General features: G+C 41.3%; 1 protein-coding gene across 10 annotated transcripts in view; it reads left to right on the forward strand.

Annotated features, from left to right (window-relative positions):
- The window catches only part of sema6d (semaphorin 6D), a 259,908-nt gene that overhangs the window by 57,292 nt on the left and 181,001 nt on the right, over window positions 1-21,615 (forward strand). For 8 of the 10 annotated variants that reach the window (XM_068018004.1, XM_068018001.1, XM_068018015.1 and 5 more), the window contains exon 3: window positions 10,858-10,938. The exons of the other annotated variants lie outside the window; for them this stretch is intronic. The gene's annotated coding sequence lies outside the window, so the exon portion shown is untranslated. The remainder of the gene's footprint in view (window positions 1-10,857; window positions 10,939-21,615) is intronic. 10 annotated transcript variants of the gene reach the window in all.

The following is a 21,615-nucleotide window of genomic DNA, read 5'->3' on the forward strand; positions in this document are numbered from 1 at the left end:
ATCTACCTTGTCAAGCCCTTTCAGAATCTTACGCTTCAATAAGATCACCTCGCATTCTTCTAAACTCCAATGAGTATAGGCTCAACCTGCTCAACCTTTCCTCATAAGACAACCCTTTAATCCCAGGATTAAGCCTTGTGAACCTTTTCTGAACTGTTTCCAATGCAATTAGATCCCTCCTGAAGTAAGGAGACCAAAGCTGTACGCAGTAATCTAGGTGCGGTCTCACCTATACCCTACAGTTGTAGCAAGACTTACCTCCTTTTATACTCCATCCCCTTTGCAATAAATGCCAACTTTCCATTTGCCTTCCTAATTACTTGCTGTACCTGCATGCTAACTTTTTGTGATTCATGCATGAGGACACGCAAATCCCTCTGTACCGCAGCATTCTGCAATCTCTCTTCGTTTAAATAGTATTCTGCTTTCCTGTTCTTCCCACCAAAGTGGACAACCTCACATTTTCCCACATTATACTCCATCTTCCAAATCTATCTCTCTGCAGATTCTTTGTGTCCTTCTCGCAACTTGCTTTCCTACCTATCTTTGTATCATCCGCAAGTTTAGCCACAATACACTCGGTCCCTTCATCCAAGTCATTAATTTAGATCATAGTTGAGGCCCCAGCACTGATCCCTGTGGCACTCCACTAGTTATAGTTTGGCAACCTGAAAATGCCCATTTATCCCGACTCTCTGTTTTCTGTTAGTTAACCAATCCTCTATCCATGCTAATGTATTACCCCCAATACCATAAGCTCTTATCTTGTGTAGTAACCTTTTATGTGGCACATTATCAAATGCCTTTTGGAAGTCCATCTACTGGTTCTCCTTTATCCACCATTTTTGCTGCATCCTCAAACAACTCGAGCAAATTTGTCAAACACGATTTCACTTTCATAAAACCATGCTGACTCTGCTTGATTACAGAGTATTCAGAGTATAGCTGATTTCTAGCTGTGCCGCAGGTATAATTTTGTGACTGCAGGATTCTGCATTGTAACAAAATGCCCCGGTTATGATTGAAAAAGTTTCAGAGTGTTGCACTTCTTGACTTTCAGAACATGTTTCTTTGTTGCTGTGAGTAAAGTTTGTGGAAGAACTTCAAGGAGCTGGTCATCCCACAGGCAGTAAGAATTCAGGATACTAGCTGGGTAGCCGTCCGGAAGACTAGGAAGAGGCAAGAGGCGTGGGAGTCTTTGGGGGGGTGTGTCCCACTCTCATACAGTTACTCAGCATTGGAGACTATCGGCAGTGACAATACCCCAAAGAAGTGCAGTCCAGACCATGGCACCAGGGGGCAAGGGACTGTACAGGAGGGAACAGCAAAGTGTAGAAATGCAGTTGTTGTAGGAGATTCCATAGACATGGGAATAGACAGGCATTTCTTAACCGTCATCTTCAGTCCCGCATGGTGTATTGCCTCCCTGGTGCCAGGATAAAGGACATCATGGAGAGGGTGCAGGATATTCTGCAGGGGGAAGGGAGTGAGCCAGAAGTTGTGGTACACGTTGATACCAATGGCATAGTAAGGGCAGGTATTGAGGCCCTAGGGTCAAATTTTCAGGAGCTAGGGAGGAGGTTTGAGAGTAGGATCTCGAAGTTGGTAACCTCTGGATTACTCCCAGCGCCACGCAGTAGTGAGAGTAGAAATAGGTAGATTGGGAGGATCAATGTGTGCCTTGAGGCATGGTGCAGGGGGGAGGGCTTCAGATTCTTGGAGCATTGGGACCATTGGGGCAGAAGGCACCTATTCAGAAGGGCTGGGTTGCACCTCAACAGGACTGGGACCAATTTCCTCACATGGAGGTTCACTAGTGTGGCTGGAGAAGGTTTAACCTAAATTAGCAGGGGGGATGGGCACCAGCATAAAGAAGCAGAAAAGAGGAATAAGGTGCATAACGTGAGTGTGTTGGACAGTGCTAGAGAAGGGAGTCGTTCCATATTAGATAGGAACAGACTGAGCAGGGCTACCAAGAATGCAAAGACAAGATTACAATGCATAGAAGTAAACGCACGAAGAGTGGTGAATGAGGTTAGTGAGTCACAAGCACAAATAGCAGGATGAGAATATGATATAGTGGCAATAACAAAAATGTAGCTTAAAATGGTGAGGATTGGACTCTTAATATACAAGGATATAAAGTATTCAGAAAAGATAGAGAAGGAAAAAAGGGAGGTGGGGTGGCAGTACTGATTAGGGAAGACTTCGGAGTGTTGGAAAGGGAATGTTCTCTTGAGGGGGCAAGGACAGAATCCATTTGGTTAGAGTTGAGAAGCAGAAAGGGTATGATCATGTTAATAGGGTTATTCTGTAGGCCTCCAAATAGTGAGGGAGAGAGAAGCAAATTTGCAGGGAAATCACAGATGTGCAAGAACTGTATAGTGGTGATATTGGGAGACTTTAATTACCCGAATATCGATTGGGACAATGTTAAAGGGAAAGAAGGGGGAGGAATTTCTGAAATGCAATCAGGAGAACTTCCTTGATTAGTATGTTCTCGGCCCAATTAGAAAGGTGACATTGCTGGATCTGGTGCTGGGAAGTGAGGTGAGCCAAGTGGACCAAGTGGCTGTGGGGGAGCACTTGGGCAAGAATGATCATCGTATCATAAGTTTTAGACTCGTAGTGCAGAAAAGCAAGGAACGACATAAGGAATGGCTAGATTGGAAGAGGGCTAATGTCAATGCGATGAGAAGGGATCTAGCCAGGATAAAATGAAACCAAAGACTGGCAGGGAAAACTGTAATGGAACAATGGGTTATCTTTAAGGAACAGATGCTTCAGATACAGGCTGGGTAGATTCCAACAAGGACAACACCAAAAACAGGGCTTCTTGGATGACGAGGGAGATAGAGATTATGATGAAATAAAAAAAGAGGGTGTATGATGCATGTCAGGTGAATTCTTCAAGTGAGCACCAGGCCAAACACAATAAGTTGAGAGGGGAGATGACGAGGTCAAAATGACTAGCAAAGAGAGATAATGAGAACAGAATTGCAATCAACATAAAAGGGAACCCAAAAATCTCCTACCGGCATAATTAATAGTAATCAAGTAGTAAGAGGTGGAGGGGGGCTTGTGAAGGACAAAGAGGGTATAATATATGCTTAGAGGTACAGGACAAGGATAGAATACTTAATGAATACTTTGTAAAGGTGTTTACTAAGGAAGAGGAATCGTACAAAATATCGGTAGATGTGGAGAGAGTAGAAGCAAAGGATAGGGTGAAAATTGAGAAGGAGGAGGCACTGAAAGGCTGGCTATGCTTAGGTAGATAAGTCACCTGGTCTGGATGGCTTGCATCGCAGGTTGCTAAAGAAAGTGGGGGTAGAGATAGTGGAAAGGTTGCCATAATCTTCCAATCTTCCTTAGATATGAGGAGGTGCCAGAGGAGTGGAGACTGGCAAATGTGACACACTTATTCAAGAAAGGGTGTAAGAACAGTCCTAGCAACTACAAGCCAATTAGTTTAACATCAGTGGTGGATAAGGTTTTAGAAACAATAATCAGGCAAAAGATCAATAGACACATGAAGAGGTTTGAGTTAATTAAGGAGAGGCAGCATGGATTTGTAAAAGGCAGATCATGCTTGACTAATCTAATTGAATTTTTTGATGAAGTAACAGAAAGGGTTGATGAAGGGAAAGCGGTGGGTGTTGTTTATATGGATTTTAAGAAAGCGTTTGATAAAGTACCACATAAAAGGCTGCTTAATAAAATTGAGGTTCATGGAATAGGAGGATCAGTGTCCAATTGGATAAAAAAAAATTGGCTTAAGAACAGAAAACAGCGAGTCGTGGTAAATGATTGTTTTTCAGACTGGAGGATGGTAGATAATGGTGTTTCCTAATGGTCAGTGCTAGGACTACTTGTTTTTTTGCTATATATAAATGATTTGGATCTTGGAATACAGAGTAGAATTTCAAAATTTGCCAATGATCCCAAACTTGGAGGAATGGCAAACAATGAGGATGATACAAACTGCCTGCAACAAGACATAGATAGGCTAGCAGAATGGACAGACAGGTGGCTGATGGAATTTAATACTGATAAGTGTGAATGATGCATTTAGGCAGAAAGAATAGAGTGAGGCAATATAGACTTAATAACGTAGTTCTAAAGAGTGTGCAAAAACAGAGGGTCCTGGGGTGCATGTACATCAATCTTTGAAGGTGGCAGGACATATTGAAAGAATGTTTAGCAAAGCATATGGGTTGTTGGGCTTCATAAATAGACACATCGAGTACAAAAGCAGGGAAGCTATGCTGAACCTTTATAAAGCTCTGGTTAGGCCCCAACTGGAGTATTGCATCCAGTTTTGGTCACCACACTTCAGGAAGATGTGAGGGTCCTTGAGAGGGTGCAGAGGAGATTTACCAGAATGGTTCCAGGGATGGGGGATTTTAGTTATAAGGTTAGGTTGGAAAAGCTGGGGTTGTTCTCCCTGGAGCAATGGAGATTGAAGGGAGATTTGATAGAAGTGTACAAGATTATAACAGGCTTTAAAGAAAAAGAAAAACTGATCCCATTAACTGATGGTACAAGGACCAGGGGACAGAGTTGGAAGGTTTTGGGCAAGTGATGCGGGGGGTATATGAGGAAGAACATTTTATACAGCGAGTAGTAGTGATATAGAACTCGTTGCCCATGAGGTGGTGGAAACAGAGACAATCAGTGAATTCAAAAGGAAATTAGATGGGAAAATGAAGGAAATAAACTTGCAGGGCTACGGGGATCGAGTGGGGGAGTGGGACTGACTTAAAATGCTCTGCGGAGAGCTGGCACTTGATGGGCTGAATGGCCTCTGTTTCTGCCCTAAATGACTCTATGGGCTGGATTTTATAAGCTCGCTGCCGTTCTCAGAAGGCCTGGTGCACTCACGACTTGTGCGCCGCTGAGCCTCTGCAATACTTCACGCAGGGGCTCATTTAAACGGAGGGGACAGAACAGCTGCCCCTGATGACAGAGAGGGGGTGGCCGTTCCGTCCCCGGCAATGGCGTCCAGCAGCACCGCGTAAGCGCTGGCGCCTATTTTCAAAGGCTTCGAGCCTTGCAGTTTCATTTAAATTTTTAAAGGGACAGGTGTGAAAACATTAAAGTTTATAATTTATTATCAGTTCAAATCCCCTCTCCCACCACCGCCCCAATCCCCATGAGAATGCTATATCTGAATAGCCCTATCCAGACAAAAAAAATTTAAAATTAGATTCCGACCTTTCCCCCCCAAACATTCACCACTTTACCCTTTAACCCCTTCCCAGCATCCCCCCCATCAATCGCGTAGGATTCTGCCGTCACCCTCCACCCCCAACCTGAAAATTCCACTCCTCCACCCTCCCCACCAGTGTCACGCGACAGAGGTAAAATGCGCCAGAGCCTTCCCGGCATTGGGGGTCATGGCGGGCCTCTCCCAGAAGGATTTTCTGGGCCCCCTGCCACAACCCCTGATGTTGGAGGGCCTGTAAAATTCAGTCATATGACTCTAATTACTTAATACGGTTTTGATCTGTAGTTAAAGGCTTTCATCAAACCATTGGAAGTATAAACCTGTCGGGAAATATATATACAATTGCTTGCCTGCCAGTAAAGATGCATAAGCATTGTTTTGGAAGATGATCAGAATACTGGAAGTGGGAGACTAATATCCAGTGGGTCAGTTAATCTGTGGGCCATGTAAAGCCCCAGACCATGGAAATCTGGCCCTCAAAATCTAGACAACTGAATCTTGATGTACTGATAGTTCCTATTCGCTGGATTGTCCTATTTGAGTTTTCTGGATTCAGAGATTTTCTTCTGTCTCATTCGACAAATAAAGCAGATCACAAAGGTCTGTTCATGTCAGAAACTAATGTATACGTAAACTAATGTAAATGTGAATTTGAATTTTATATGTGCGCCTTGAGGCTCTGGTAGGTGCCTATGCAGTTCACAAAGGCCTAAAATACTGACCTTGCGGTTCAGGAATGGCAGGGTAAGGAGGCCAATGCATTAAATTATAAAAACAAGTCTGTGTTGAGACTCTTGGTTGGCACAAAAATGCCTAGCGTTTGTTTTTCTCTCTCATTAGAATGAAGATTCATTTCATTGTTGTTGAGAGTTGTGCACAAGAAATGGGGATCTACATTTATTTATGCACCAACAATTTACAAGGAATGATCTGATTTGGCTGATTTAGTGGTCTGCAGTGGAACTGTCTTACCCTGACCAGACAAGGAGTATTAAGAGTGCCTTTTGAAAAGCTTTCTGTAAAATGGACAAATGTGAGCAAAAGTACGTGGTAATGGTTTTCAATTTCATTTGGATAAAGTTTTCAGATGAGTTAGTTACAATAGAAAGTTCTCAGCTGCTTTCTTTCCTGTTAGAAAATTATATATTATTTAACAAGGATTTCATGAGTTTTACGACCAGGTGAGCAATATCTTGGGGTCTTTTTCTATCTTTACCTGGTCTTATTGTAACAGGGTTTAATTTGTAAACACACTGTGTTTTGAGCTCCCCTTTGTGTGAATCCTGGTTCACAATTTCCAATTATAAGGCAAAGAACTGAGCACAAACAAGTTTTCTTTGGTTGAAAGCAGAAAGATTAAATTTATTAGACCTTAAACTTAAACGCTATTATGGTTCACTCTTATGGATATAAGACGCACTCATGCCAGCATGCACACGCGATATAAATGTGCAAAATAGGGACAGAAAAGAGCAGAAGAAAAGATAAGTAGAACACTTTGAGGCAATATCGTGTTGCTGTTTCTTGAGCTCACTGTAGTCCTTGATTGAAGATACAGTCTTGTGTTTCGTTGGGGCCCAGTAATCTTCATAAAACTTGGTTAACGTGGCAAATCTTTCTCTCTTTGAGTTTCATGTGTTTTCACAAGATTCAGTTCCATGGGAAGAGATGAAGGCAGGCAGACAGGAAAGATGTTCTCAGTTCCAGGAGATGTCTTTACTCCATGAGCACACGGCTTTGTCTCAGTTCAAATTGTTTGTTGGGAGTTCAAAAACTCTGCATCAGCCAGTCAGTCATGCGACTAAAACTGGTCTGAGCACTTCTGTGTATTAGAGGAACAGGGATCGGCCCCCTTTGTTTCCACATTGTCTGGTACTATGCAAATGTCCTTCCAGTCAGAGATTGAAATTTTTCAAGTTTTAATGTTCATGTGGTGAAATAATGTATGCCTCAGTCTTGGCAGGTGGGGTTTGACAATAAGTCTATGAAGAATCTGCCGACCAAACCATTAGCTTCACCATGCATCTATCCGACAAGCTGTGACATTGATTGTGAGAGTTGTGTTTGAGAGGCTGTTAGGCGGTTTTAGGTTCCATGAATGTGACTAATTTTTCTTATATATAACACCTCTGTAGAGAACTGTGATATTCTACTTACATCACAAATGTAACCACTTCATTTCCAATCCTATCTAGATGTCTCTTGCCTACAACTGAACTCTGAATTACATCAGTTGCTCAATAGACCTTTACATAGGTCAAATTCAAATGAATATATTGCACCATGCTGTGTAATTGTGAGGATCTAGAACCTCCTAACTGGTTGTCTTAAACCTCACTGGCAGTTGTGCAAGCCTTCCTTTGATTTAATGTTCATTTATTGTTCATTCACAGTATTGTGTGGAGTTTGCAATTGTGTGGAGTTTGCAAGTTCTCCCTGTGACCGCGTGGGTTTCCGCCGGGTGCTCCGGTTTCCTCCCACAGCCAAAGGCTTGCAGGTTGATAGGTCAATTGGCCATTGTAAATTGTCCCTAGTGTAGGTAGGTGGTAGGAGAATGGTGGGGCTGTGGTAGGGAATATGGGATTAATGTAGGATTAGTATAAATGGGTGGTTGTTGGTCGGCACAGACTCGGTGGGCCGAAGGGCCCGTTTCAGTGCTGTATCTCCCTATGACTCTATTGTATCTGTTAACACTTTGGGCTCGTAACAGTATTTTATATTCCGAAATTAAAATATTTAAGATGTTTTCAACAGGGTAAGCAATGAACCTTCTAGTGGAAACAATATAGTCATGTGCTCCAGGTGACTAAACAAACAGAAATCACCGTGCCATTAAACTCTTAGGTTAAAAATTACAGCTTGTACTTGTGGAGCCTAAGGGCGGCACAGTGGCGCAGTGGTTAGCACCGCAGCCTCACAGCTCCAGGGACCTGGGTTCGATTCCGGGTACTGCCTGTGTGGAGTTTGCAAGTTCTCCCTGTGTCTGCGTGGGTTTTCTCCGGGCGCTCCGGTTTCCTCCCACAAGCCAAAAGACTTGCAGGTTGATAGGTAAATTGGCCATTATAAATTGTCACTAGTATAGGTAGGTGGTAGGGAAATATAGGGACAGGTGGGGATGTGGTAGGAATATGGGATTAGTGTAGGATTAGTATAAATGGGTGGTTGATGTTCGGCACAGACTCGGTGGGCCGAAGGGCCTGTTTCAGTGCTGTATCTCTAATCTAATCTAATCTATAACAGAGAAGCAAAAAATAATTAACAGATTTTTGAAAAAGTCCTTAATTCTTACCACTAATTTGAAACAGTTTTTCTTGAACTAAAGTAACAAACTTTTGAGGTGCATTTTATCAGAGCATTTGTGTTTGAGCTCATTGAATCTTGCCTCACCACACTGACCCGTACATCAATGAAAATGCATGAACTGAGCCAAAGGACAAAGATGGCAATACTGTGGGGTGCTGTCTCTCCTACTGAAAAAAGACTAAATATCATTGTTTTGATAGCATGGTTTCTTTTATGTCGGGCTATCCATAAAACATCAATGCCATTTCTGTACAATTTGAGATCATAAGACATCAGAATGGAGTTTGAGAGTGAGTAGAGGATTATGGAATGCAGATGTCTCTGCAGTAGTGCAGCTAGAAACAATATAAATGGTGTAAAATCACTGCCATAGGTTGGAAGATGAAGAAGAGAGCCATCTGGAGGGTTGAACCCACCTGACTATAATGTGCAAGTCTTCTGCAAGAAAGCATCCTTTGTGTTAGCAGGAAAGATATATAATATTCAATCTTTTAAATAAAATTTCAAGTGTTTGATTGTGTGTTGAAATCATCCTTGGCATCTCTGTACAGAATTGTAGCCTTTTTGTCTATATTCGGACACAATTCACATTCCTAACAGGTTGTTCTCTGCAGTTTATGGAATGCTGCTATGGTTCCTTGTCCCTGCCATAGAGCTTGTTTTAAGCAACACCACTTCCTTGATGACTGCATTTTCGCATCATTCTTGTGAATATTTTGGTGTCAGTGGACCTTTTCCAGCAACATTTTGCAACTGTTGAAGAAACAGTTGAGGTCTTCAGAAATGTCTTGCTTCATGTAAGCACTTGCAGTATGTTAGACAAAAGGACTTTGAAGGTTGCTATATGCTCACTCCAGTTGTTTCTCACCCTCATGTTGCAGCATTGGAGGACATACGAACACACAAATTAGGAGCAGGAGTAGGCCACTTGGCCCTTCAAGCCTGCTCCACCATTCAATAAGTTCATGGCTGAACTGATTACTCCAAATTTCCACCTACCCCCGATAACCTTCCACCCCCTTGCTTATCATGAATCTATACCTCTGCCTTAAAAATATTCAAAGACTCTGCTTCCACTGTCTTTTGAGGAAGAGAATTCCAAAGACTCTCGACCCTCTGAGAGAAAACATTTCTCCTCATCTCTGTCTTAAATGGCCGACTCCTTATTTTCAAACAGTGACCCCTAGTTCTAGATTCTCCCACAAGGGGAAACATCCTTTCCACATCCACCCTGTCAAGACCCCTCAGAATCTTATATGGTTCAATCAAGTCACCTCTTACTCTTCTGAATTCCAGCGGATAGAAGCCTAGCCTGTCCAATCTCTCCTTGTAAGACAGCCTTCCCATTCCAGATATTAGTCTAGTAAACCTTCTCTGTACTGCCTCCAATGCACTTACATCCTTCCTTAAATAAGGAGACCAGTACTGTACACAGTACTCCAGATGTGGTTTCACCAATGCCCTGTATAACCTCCCTACTTTTTTGTATTCAATTCCCCTCGCGATAAACGAAAACATTCTATTAGCTTTCCTAATTACGTGCTGTACCTGCATACTAACCTTTTGTGATTCATGCACCAGGACACCCAGACCTCTCTACATCTCCGAGCTCTGCAATCTGTTGTTTCCTGGTCAATCTGCAAATTTTGTGCCAATGACTCTTTGCTGCTGTCTCAGTGCTGGTACATTGAAATAAAGTTGGAGGATAACCAACCTCTTCGCTAAAAATCAATTTCAGCGGGGGCTTTGGGAAATTAATGTCTCTTCAAAATACATTTTGGCATTCCTATAAAAAAAACTTTAAATTGCAAGTTCTGTCAATATTTTCCGCATATTAAGTAGGAGTTTTAACAAAAATAAGAGCATCGTACGACATTCCAAAGCAACAGCTACCCAAGTGGCTTGTTTTTGTGCATTTATTGTTGTGTGGAATTGAGGAGTGATAGTGCGCGAGAGAAACTTTCTTAGGAGCTATTTGCAAGCATGTGGGCCAAACTTCTACTCACATGGCAAATTCAAGTCTGACACAACATGAGAATTGTCTAATTATTAATCTGCTGTGTTAATGATGCTGCCTTGTGTGGGTAGTCCTGAGAAACTGTTCTAAATGTTTACCTTACATGAACTGCATTGCCTTTTCTCTGAGTATGATTAAAAACAATGTGGTGCATTCGGAATACTTTTGGCAAGAATACAATCAGCTCTATGTTTAACTTCTCTAAAGAGACTTATATACAGGCATTGTGTACTATCAAAGACATTTTAGCATGACCAGTAGGAAGATTTGTTAAATCACGAGTTTTTTTTTTGATTTTTGGTTCTAGACTGCAGTGCTACTGTTTGAGCTTGTATGAACTTGAGTATTTTGAACCACTGAGTCAACGACTTCAGGCCTGTTTCCACTGGTAAGATCTGCTCTGAACTTTGATACCAACAGATTTGTACTTCATATATATTATGCTTTTTAAAACTATTCAGCAAAATCCAGACACTTAAATTAAGTGAATCATGCAGGATTATAGAGCCCATTCATTAACACCGAGGGCACCATGACTTGTTGATGTTTGAGGTGTGTCTGCTAATGGTTCATTGCTTTCTTGGTAACTAGTGACATACCACAACCAATTCAAGTTTGTGGAATAAATTTGCCTACTTTACAGAAATTGGAGCAGCATATACTTGTGTAGGCAAAACAACCTCGTAAAAGGATTCTTTGCCGATGGCTGTGTGGATAAAGGCACAATATTGTGTAGCATTAAGCTTATACAAGCCAGGAAAGTCCCAGGTTCAATTGCCAGTTTGTATTAAATTGATCCAAATCGGGTGTTGCAGTTGGCTCCAGTACGCGAAGGTTATGAAGGAGTGAGAACAGTTGCCACGGTTCCTGCTTCTGATTCCTATCCTCTAACCTCACCCCGCTGGTAAATGTGGATGCATGGATGTCAGGACCACGCTTGGTTGTGATTCCCTCCACGGCCAAATAGTTCTTCACAATTCACTGCCCAGACACCTGTGTGTAGAATTGAGAGTTACTGTCAGCCAGCTGCTGCCGTAGCCCAGCCACATTCACCGCCTTTCAGAGGACACAATGGGGCGGGGGGAATGAAATGAAGTAATTAAAACAATTCATGCCACTAAAATAACAGTGCTTTGTCTGAAAACAGATGAGTAGACTGCGAGCAGTGTCCTTCAGGAAATAGGACAAGTCAAGCCTTGATTTGAGAGGGTGCGTTTGTATGTCAACTTGCAAATTATTGATGAATGGTTTTTTTTCTTGTGCAATCATACAACGAATTACCAGCTACAAGTGATTTGTTTTCATTTGGAGTTTTCTGTGCAAAACTGCAGAACTCAAGCAGCACATGCACCACGCACAAGTGTAGAAATTCACAGGACATTGCACCATACCAAATCCCTTTCCCTAATCATAAGCAATTGAGAAAAAATATGCCAGTGAATCTCTGTACTTTACCTGAGACAGAAGGTCTGTATATCCAGCTCAGAGATACTTGAAGTTGTGTAAGTTAAATTGCTTTGGAACAGAGACTGCATTAACACTGATTAATGAAGAGGGTGAAAACACAGCAATGTGACAACCAGAACTCGTAACTCTGCCACATTATTTTAACGGTATAAAAGTAATGCGCTGTGTCTCCTGTGCACAGAAAAACATGATAAAAGGTTGAACAATTCTTGTTGCACTGATGTGGTGGGGGCAGAAGGGGTTTGTGACTGACCTTAAATTATTTAGGCTAGATTCAAGGTTGGCTCCATACAACATAAATAGTTCTCAGGAGGCAGTGGAGGTTCCGGAGAGCACAAGTGACTATCAGTTCAATCTGTTGGCAGAATCAAAACATTTGAGAAAAGACACGCAGCAGTACAATGCGAGTAGGTTAAAGGACGGTAATATTGCCTCATGAGCCTCAGCCTATGCCAACCAAGTAGTATTGACCAGTGGGCAGATCTTGGGGAGTGGGTAGTGGAAGCTATGGAATGCTGATAGCACATAGCCCATTATGGTCAGCATGAACAAACTACCCCTCATTCTCTACATTTCTAACCAGCACTGTTGCTTTTGTTCAAAGATTTGCATATATTGACATTGTGTAAAACAGCATTTCAATTAGAACACTGTTACAGAGAATGCTTGAGAAGCTTCCTCAATGCATTATTGAACCAAAGTCCTTCAAAAGAAATCTTTGAGTTGTAACAACATACTTGTGTCAAAACAGCAATATGGGTAGCATTTTAAAAAGTAAGGGAATTGAACTCAGTCATTTCACTTCTGGGACCTGGGCTTAAGTCCAACATAGGCTTACAGCATGAAAATCTTTTTCTATGCTGAGTGTAAGACACCCAACTAGAATGATTATCAATCCAATTCCTTTTGGCACAAGTGCATAGCGTTGAATTGCAGAGTTCAGCATCACGCTTAGCAATCTCCAACAGGGACTGAGATGCATAATGCTGTGCAGTAAGGCAAGCTCTTCTGATCTTAGAAAGGAACTTTACCCTGGCTTCTAACCCGTTGTGCACGTTAATGATTAAAATTGTTACTGGAGCCTGAAAATTACTGTTGATGATATAAGAGGACAACCACTTAATGATTTCATGTGATCATCTTCTACTGGCTTAACCAATTAAAATAAATGAGCCAATACTGCCTTAAAATAGCAAGATAGATGAAAGTTGTTCAAATGCATTAAGAGTTCACCTGCTGTTATGACCAGGTGAGAAAGGGGTCTAGAGGTCCCTTTCAGCCTTCACCTGGTCTTACTGTATCAGGGTTTAATTTTAAACACACCCGATTGTACGTATTCTTCTTAAAACTTGTTCACTGTAGGAGACTTTTCTCTCTTGGGGTTCATGTGTCTTCAGTGGATTCAGAGGCTTGTGAGAAAGAGATGGGAGCAGACAGGAGAGAGACCTTCTCAGTCCAGGAGAAAACAATCTTTCTGCCCAAACTGTTTGTACAAATTCAAAAAACTCAGGTTGCTCAGTAGGTTAGTCATGTGACTAGCTGGTTTGACCATGTCCGTTTGTGTATATGGCCATCTTAGCAGTCAACCTGGATTGCGAGCTCCCCCACCTTCAACGTCTGGTGATCAAAAGTGTATTGTGGGTTGAATGTCAGGGAATGGCGTCATTGTCCTTCCAAACACCATCTGTTAATATGCAAATGTCTTTTCCAGCTACAGCTGATCTGTTTAACAAGTCCCTTCTTAACTCCAGTAACAGTTTAAAATCAATGTTCATGACAAAATTAATGTGCCTCATTCTTGGCAGGTCAGGGCCTAGCATGCCACCTGCTAATACGGCTAACTGTAATTGCAAGGCTTGAATGTCTAAGATGAAAAAGTAATCTTAACTCCCTGCCTCACTAGCCAAGAACATTTTTTGAGACCACTGTTGAACATGAGAGATGAAACCACATCTCTATCCACCAAAACAAATGATTAAGAAGAGGGGAGCACATGATGTGATGGGCTCATCATTCTGCCCAGACACAGGATGGAGAGGCTCCTGTTCAATTGCTCAGAAGACATTGCTAACAGCAATTCCTCAGAACTTGAAGCTTGAGGTTCTCAGCCACAAGCAGTTGGAACCATGTGTTGTCATCTGGTAACAATATGCGATTAATGATTTCTCCAAGAAAAGTAAAACAGCTATATCATTTATTTAATTAAAACTAAGATTAATGCTCACTTATGTACCCATATTCCTCTTGAAAGTACAATTTTTATTGTTTGTTTTTACTGCATCCCTTTCTCCACCCTGTCTGCTATTCTCCTATCCCAACTTCTGGCTAGCTGGATTGGCAGATGTAATAGTGAGCCAATCATGCCTGCCACAGTATTGTGTTATGCATAGGAAACAGGGCCAGATGTAACTGGGCAGAAATCCTCAGCTGACATCTGCTCTGCCTGGCCACATACCAAATGCTAAGCCTGACAAACTGGTAGAACACTACTCTTCCTGAAGGTCCAAAAAAGTGCATTTAACAGATTGGTGGAGCCATACAATTAGCAATCGTGTCACCAAAACTGCCAAGTTAAGGAGTGCAGCTCTCTTAGTGGCTGCCATCTGCTTACTATATATTTTTTTTTAAACTGTAGAGCTTCTGGGTAGGACACAATGTCTGGTTCCACTTGTATGCATGTATACTGACGACGCCCAGCTCTACCTCACCAGGACCAATCTCAACCCCTCCGCTGTCATTTGTGACCTTGGTGCCCTATTTGACTGACATGAGCCTCCGACCACAAAACTGCCTACGTCTGTCTCCACCCCAGCTCAGCTCATCTGTTGCTGAAACCCTCAACCATGCCTTTGTTACCTCTAGACTTTACTATTCCAATGCTCTCTTGCCAACCTCATCTTCCACCCGCCATTAACTTGTAATCATCCAAATCTCTATTACCCGTATCATGTGCACCAAGTCCTATTCACCCATGCTTGCTAACCTACAATGGTTCCCAGTCTGGCATCACCTCCATTTTAAAATTCTTATCCTTGTTTTCAAATCCCTCCTTGGCCTCACCTCTCTCTAACTATCAGGTCCTACAACCCTCCAACCCTCCAGGATCTCTGTGCATCCATCATTGGCAGTTATGCCTTTGGCAACCTAGGCCCTAAGCACTGGAATTCCCTCCCTAACTGTCTCCGCCTCTCCACCTCTCTGACCTCCTTTAAAATGCTCCTTTAAATCCCACCTCTTTGACCAAGCTTTTGGTCACCTGTTCTAATATCTGCTTATGTGGGTTGGTAACGCTTGATAATGCTAATGGGATGTTTTACTAAGTTAAAGGTACTATATGAATGCAAGTTGTTGTTGTTAACTAGAGAGTGGATGATCCATGAGTTAAAAATATGTTTGCAAATGAGAAATTTCCTTTCCCTTAAATATTCCCTGCATACAATTTCACTTGCAGTTTATAACAGGCAGTAACACAAGTATTCACATGATTACCCAGTCCAGCCTGATCAAGATGAGCAGTTAATTGTAATATTCAAGAAAAGCCCATTTTCAAATAAAATTTGCTTAAATAATTAAGCAAATTAATTACTTGCATTACATCTATTTATTATCACACAGATTTGTTAGTTGTTATTTATTAAATGTTAATGAAATTCTATTGCCTCTGGGACTTTTTGTGCAAAGTGGAATTGTCTGTCAGTTTGGCTCAAGGGGTGAATGAAAGTTCTTTGGAATGTGCTTGAGAAATGAAAGTTCTTTTTTAGGGAGGGAGTTAGAAAATCGCAATAAACACAGTCAATGTAGAAACGTGCAGGATTTGTCATGGGATGTCACATTGTGCTAAATTATAACAACAGCTTGCCTTTATATAGCGCTTTTAACATAGAAAAAACATCCCAAGGCACTTCAGAGATACATAATCATACAACAATGAGTGCCAAAGCAAAGGAGGAAATATAAGGAGGCTTGATCAGAGATGTGGACTTGAAGGAGGGTCTTAATGGATGAGAGGAAAGCAGTGGCAGAGAGGTTAAGGGAGGAATTCCAGAGCGTGGGGCCTAGACAGCTGAAGGCACAGTGGCCAATGATGTGGCAAAAGAAGGGGAAGGGTGTACCAAAGACAGAAGATAAAGGAATGGAGAGTTTCGGGGGTGGGTTGGTTTGTTGAGCATTAGGAGGCGACAAAAATTTAACAGCCTTGCCCCTCGCTAAGAATTTTAAATTCAAAGTGGGTGGGACTAGGAGCCAATGTAGGTCAGCAAGGAAAGCGGTAATGGGTGAGCAAGACCTGATGCAGGATAGGATACAGGCTGCAGAGTTTTGAATGAGCAGAAGTTTTCCAAGGATCGAGGATGTGAGACCAGCCAATAGAGTAGTGGAGTAGCTGAGTTTGGAAGTAACAGTGAGGGTTTCAGCGGTAAATAGGCCGTGGCAGATGCAGAAATGGGCAGGTAAAGGTTGGAGAGGATGTTGATTTGGAAGCTCAGCTTGGGGTCACATAGATTTCAAACAGTCTGGTTCAGCCTGAGTCAATGGCTGGGAAGGGGGATCGAATTGGTAAGGATATAGAGTTGGTGGTGGGGGCTGAAGATGCTGGCTTCAGTTTTCCCATTGTTTAACTTGATGAAATTGCAGCTTATCCATGACTACATATCAGACAAAAACCATCTGACGACACAAAGGCCATGGAGGGGTCGAGAAAGGTCATTTTGAAAAGGATGGGGAGAGTATCCAAGGAAAGGCAATTATTTACAATGTCAGCTTGCCTAACAGCCAGCAAGGGAATTTGAGTGGGCAACAGCTTAGTGGGAATGTGATGAAGTGAGGAAGTGGTTCTCATGGACAGGATGAACTTGGAGAGGGGATGATAGCATAAATTACATCCACTAACTACAGCTTTAAAAATGTGCCTATTTTTTATTGCATGAAGATATTACAGTTTATTCCCATCCACAACTGGAGAATTAGGTTCACTGCTTTTAGAGTGTAAACACACAGTAAGTACTAAAATGCTGAAGCATTCCATTTTTCAAAGATAATTACATTTTGTACTTAATTAGAGTTAAATAAGAAACCCATCAAGCAGTACATTTATCACGCTATATTTCATAATATTGTAACTCTATTTGATGGAATGTGGAGAAAGGTAATGGGGGTAATTTAAACATATTTTTTCCCTGGACAGCAATGGAAAAGGCTCATTGTCATTTGTTTTTCACCTGGCAATGAAAATTAAAATTCCCCCTAGCACCTTTTGAACTTAGTAGCGTCCAAATCTGTGACAACAAGTAGAGCAAGTCGGATTATCCCATTCAACTCCTAGAGTACACACTCTAATATCCAGGATAAATGGCTGAATAGTCAGCCCTCTACTTATTGAAGACCACAGCAGCGCTACAAGAGATATTAGTGCTAAAGATAAACATATTTATCAGGCACAAAAACAAGAAATGTTGGATTCACTCAGCAGGTTATAAACTGTGACTTTTCTAATATTTGTCAGTTCCGAAGAAGGGTCACTGACCCGAAACGTTAACTCTGCTTCTCTTTCCACAGATGCTGCCAGACCTGCTGAGTGAATCCAGCATTTCTTGTTTTTGTTTCAGATTTCCAGCATCCGCAGTATTTTGCTTTTATATTTATCAGGCAGTCTGAAACCACCACAGTCCTACCTTAGTATCTTAAGCCAATTCAAAAACTTGATACCTGAAGAGTAATTTCTGTGAGATGAGCCTTTGGCATGGATCTTGCTAGTGGGTTGCAGAATAACCCCTACAAGTGTGTTAATTGTCTTTTAATTGTGTTTAATTGTATGCAGGTGGTGGGCATTAACTAGGATTCACTTGAGTCCCTATAAAAAGAGACAGACTAAAACTGTGGTGGTTAGGTTTGGAGGGGTATGCTTGTAATGTGTAACTCTGTAAATAAATATAAAAGTGTGCAAAAATTGGCTCCAGTTCTATCCTTCACCAACTGGCTTTCTGGAATAGAATGCTGTGTGATGATCCTTTCTTCAATCCACACTCGTTTCTTTGATCCACACTCCTGTCTAGCAACCCTCGAACTAAGGGCCAGACCGTGCAAAAGTATCCAATAATTCCAGCAGTGAAGGTCCACACACTACTTTTGCCTGTAGCAGATCCTTGCAGACATCATCGCCTGGAACTCTGTTCCCTTTTACACTGAAAATTGAACAAAGTCAACCATCTGAATTGAGCCACTGTTGCTGATGGCAGCATTAAATTGCGGGAATTTGTTAAAAGTAATGGAATTTGATAGATCTTCTCTTCAATGAGTCATTCCAAAGACTTTCCTTATCCCCAACAAGCACTAGATTCATGTTTGCAATACATCTTTGCTTCAGTTCTTTCCAGCTACACCTTGTTGTTATGCCAACCAGTATACAAAAAAGCACATGCCTCACTACATTGTTTAATTGATTCAATCTTGCAGTGGGCTGAGTGATGCTCCGTATCTGGTGAGTCCGTGAATCTGCAGAAATGGAATTTAAGTAATTGATGGAACAGTTTGCCATTTTTCTTTAGGGTGGCAATTGGAGAAACATGGAACAGCAAAAGCCTTGGGAATAGAGGCTTTAACTGTGACCATATAAATGCTGCAAGTGAGTAGCAGAGTAAGTCTCCTCCCTCCAGCAGACAGGTCTCTTCAACAACATGACATTCAGATTAGGCCGTGTTAGCCCAATCCAAATCTGGTGCTTTGCACTCAGGTCAAAAAGTAGCAAGTACTTACATTCATTCTTAAAGTGGCCTCCAAGATTATTTCAATTTGAAATATAATTTATGGTCCTCCAGCTAGTCCAGTTGAAATTAAAGATGTAGACATTCTGTCTGCTGAAAGTTCTAGTCGCTGGATCTAACTGCACTGCAATTTGCAGCAGTTTGAGTCTGCAAGAGTCAGATTCCCGACTTCCTGTTTTAAATGAGGGGAATTGTGCTGTGGAATACTGATAACACAAGAAACTGAAGAAAAGCTGAAAACACAACATTGCCAATTCAGTCCCTTTTATTGTTTGCACCAAAATAATTAAGTAGTTCACCCAATAAAAGGAGTGACAATATTCTCCCTGACTGGATTTCTCATTATTTGCCTATCCTTTCACACTCCATTTCAGCTTTTATGCTCCATTCGTATCCAAAAGCTTCTTTAAGTTTCTTTAGTGCCCGTGCATCCATGAATGAGAATGTGATGAATAGCCACATGAATTAGGTCTTGATTTTCTAATGAAGTTCATCTAAATTTCATTTAGTAATTTTGCCTATGTAAAGCATCTGACACCAGATGGCAGATGTATTTTTCTCACTACAATTCTTCTCTACCCATGATGGTAAAAGATTTATGAATACAGAAAGCATTTGTTAACTTGGATTTCTTTGGAAGCATTAACCCTTAAGGCACAAGTAATTTCCGAAGAGCACCGAGTTGGATAATTGATGAGGGTTCTCAAGGAAATTGCACAAACATTTTGAAAGGCTCGCCTTAGTATTTGAAGAAGCAGATCTTATCCTGAGCATGTGGCACTTGCCATGTCTATGCCTTTGTTGCTCTACTGGTTTCACAGAGCTTAAAAATGTCAGTGTCAAATTGAGCTGTTTCCTACAGCTGAAGGTTTTGTAATTTCTTAATGTGCTTAGAAATGCTTTGTCTTTTGTCCACTCATTGGAAAGCTGTTTCTGTCTACAGCTGATGTGGAATTTCCTGATTTAAAAAGAAATCCAGTGTGAAAGAACCTGACAAAACTACTCGTCACTTTTAAGGTTTTTTCCAAAAAAAGAGTATTGAAGGAATTGAGATGGTGAACCGTGTAATTTCCCTCAAAAGATACTGGCCTTCACTCTTCACTCCTGATTGTTGTCTCCAAAGTTGAGATTGAAATACTAATAGTGGCAAGATGGCTTCTTTAATGATAACCCTTTCCTCTGGTGGAGAAAGAAGAGTTGGCTGGGAGGAGACACGGACAATATTTGTGCTCTTTCTTTGTTTTCTTTCTCTCTGTAAGCATGTCTACATTTCCCTTCATTGGCAGACCACAGCGTTGAGCTACAAATTCTACTTAATGCCTGCATTCACTTTAAGCATTCTGTTGCGCAGTCTTTCATATTAATTCCAAATAAATATTCAAACCACGTGCAGTTCGGTGCCACAGGTACAAGTGGTGAACATGATAGGAATAGAAGGAAAATCTGTTGTAAATTATTACTTTCATTACCAAAATTGCCTGACTCCCCATAAACATCCTAGCATCCCCAGCCAAAGCCCATCACCGAATACACCAGAGACATACTCTAATGAAAGGCAGGTTACCTAGCAGTGTAAAGGAGATCATTATTCCTGAAGAATTCTTAGTGGAATTTAAACAAAGGAACACTCAACCCAGGTGATTGTCTTGTACAAGTTTAATTACTGAAGTCGGTTGCTTTCATGGTATAAATCAAAACCTCAGTCGTGTATTAAAAAAAAATAGAAATGGCAATAAAGGATTATATTGAATGTCCCTGGTCTTAACAAAGTCTAATGAATGGCTGCCAATTTAGCTGGACCCTGCTGGGTAATGGGGCATTGAAACCATGTAAATATAAAAAAGGGCCATTAATGAAATGCATTGGGCTGTGAATTATTATTTAAGTTCTCCAAGGAGGAAATGGGAAGTGACAAAAATATGCGTTCATTATGTAAGGGCTTCCTTTCCTCCATTCTGTTAGCAGTTGTAAAACATTACTCTGCATTGAAAAATATCTTCTCCAGTTCAATATTGTGAACTACTGTTCACAGTTTATTTTTATATATATATATATATATATATAAAAGCTTCCCCATTGTAGGTTCAAACATTTCACAGCAATCTTCTGACAAAAGCCTTGACAAGTCTTCAGCAAAAAAATGATGAAAGCTATGACAAAATACAATACGGTATAATTTAATAAAGGTATATTTATGCACTTTTGGGTGTGGTTGTGTAACAGAACAGCTGTTATGTGAGTAGACAAAAGAGGTAGACGGGGGAAAAGTGTGAAGTGTTAATCAACCTTTGACGCAGCTCGTATGATAGATCTACGTGTGGTCTTAACAGTCTCCAAAACTATAATTAGCTTTGACACTGAAAGCCTATAGAACTTTGAATGTGAATAGGATCTGAGAATAGCTGAGCAAATTCTTTAATCATGATGTGGAGCAGTTGGGATGAATATCCTGGCTGCCTAATTGCTTTATTTTGGAAATGTTCCATGAAAGACAGCACTGTGTGAGCATACACCTGGACCTCATGTGACATGGCAGTCGCATAATGCATGGGTGTGACTTTTATTTTACACCAATTTTCTCACCTCCCCCTTTCTCCTGAAGAGATTGACTCCTTGCTGAGGAATGTTTCCATGGACACCAATGGCTATTCAATATATCACCCAAGTGATGATATTTAAGTGTGATTCCTGACCGTGAATGACACCGGGCTATTTAACCATGGGCTGGCTTCACCTTATCAACACACACAATTCAGCAAGGGTCACTGGATAGTGATCAGAAGCAGCTGATTCACCTCTCCCAAGCTCAGTGATGCTGAGGCCTGTTGCAGTGACTCTGC

This window comes from Heterodontus francisci, chromosome 38, assembly GCF_036365525.1.
Source record: "Heterodontus francisci isolate sHetFra1 chromosome 38, sHetFra1.hap1, whole genome shotgun sequence".
NCBI classification, from domain to species: Eukaryota; Metazoa; Chordata; class Chondrichthyes; order Heterodontiformes; family Heterodontidae; genus Heterodontus; species Heterodontus francisci.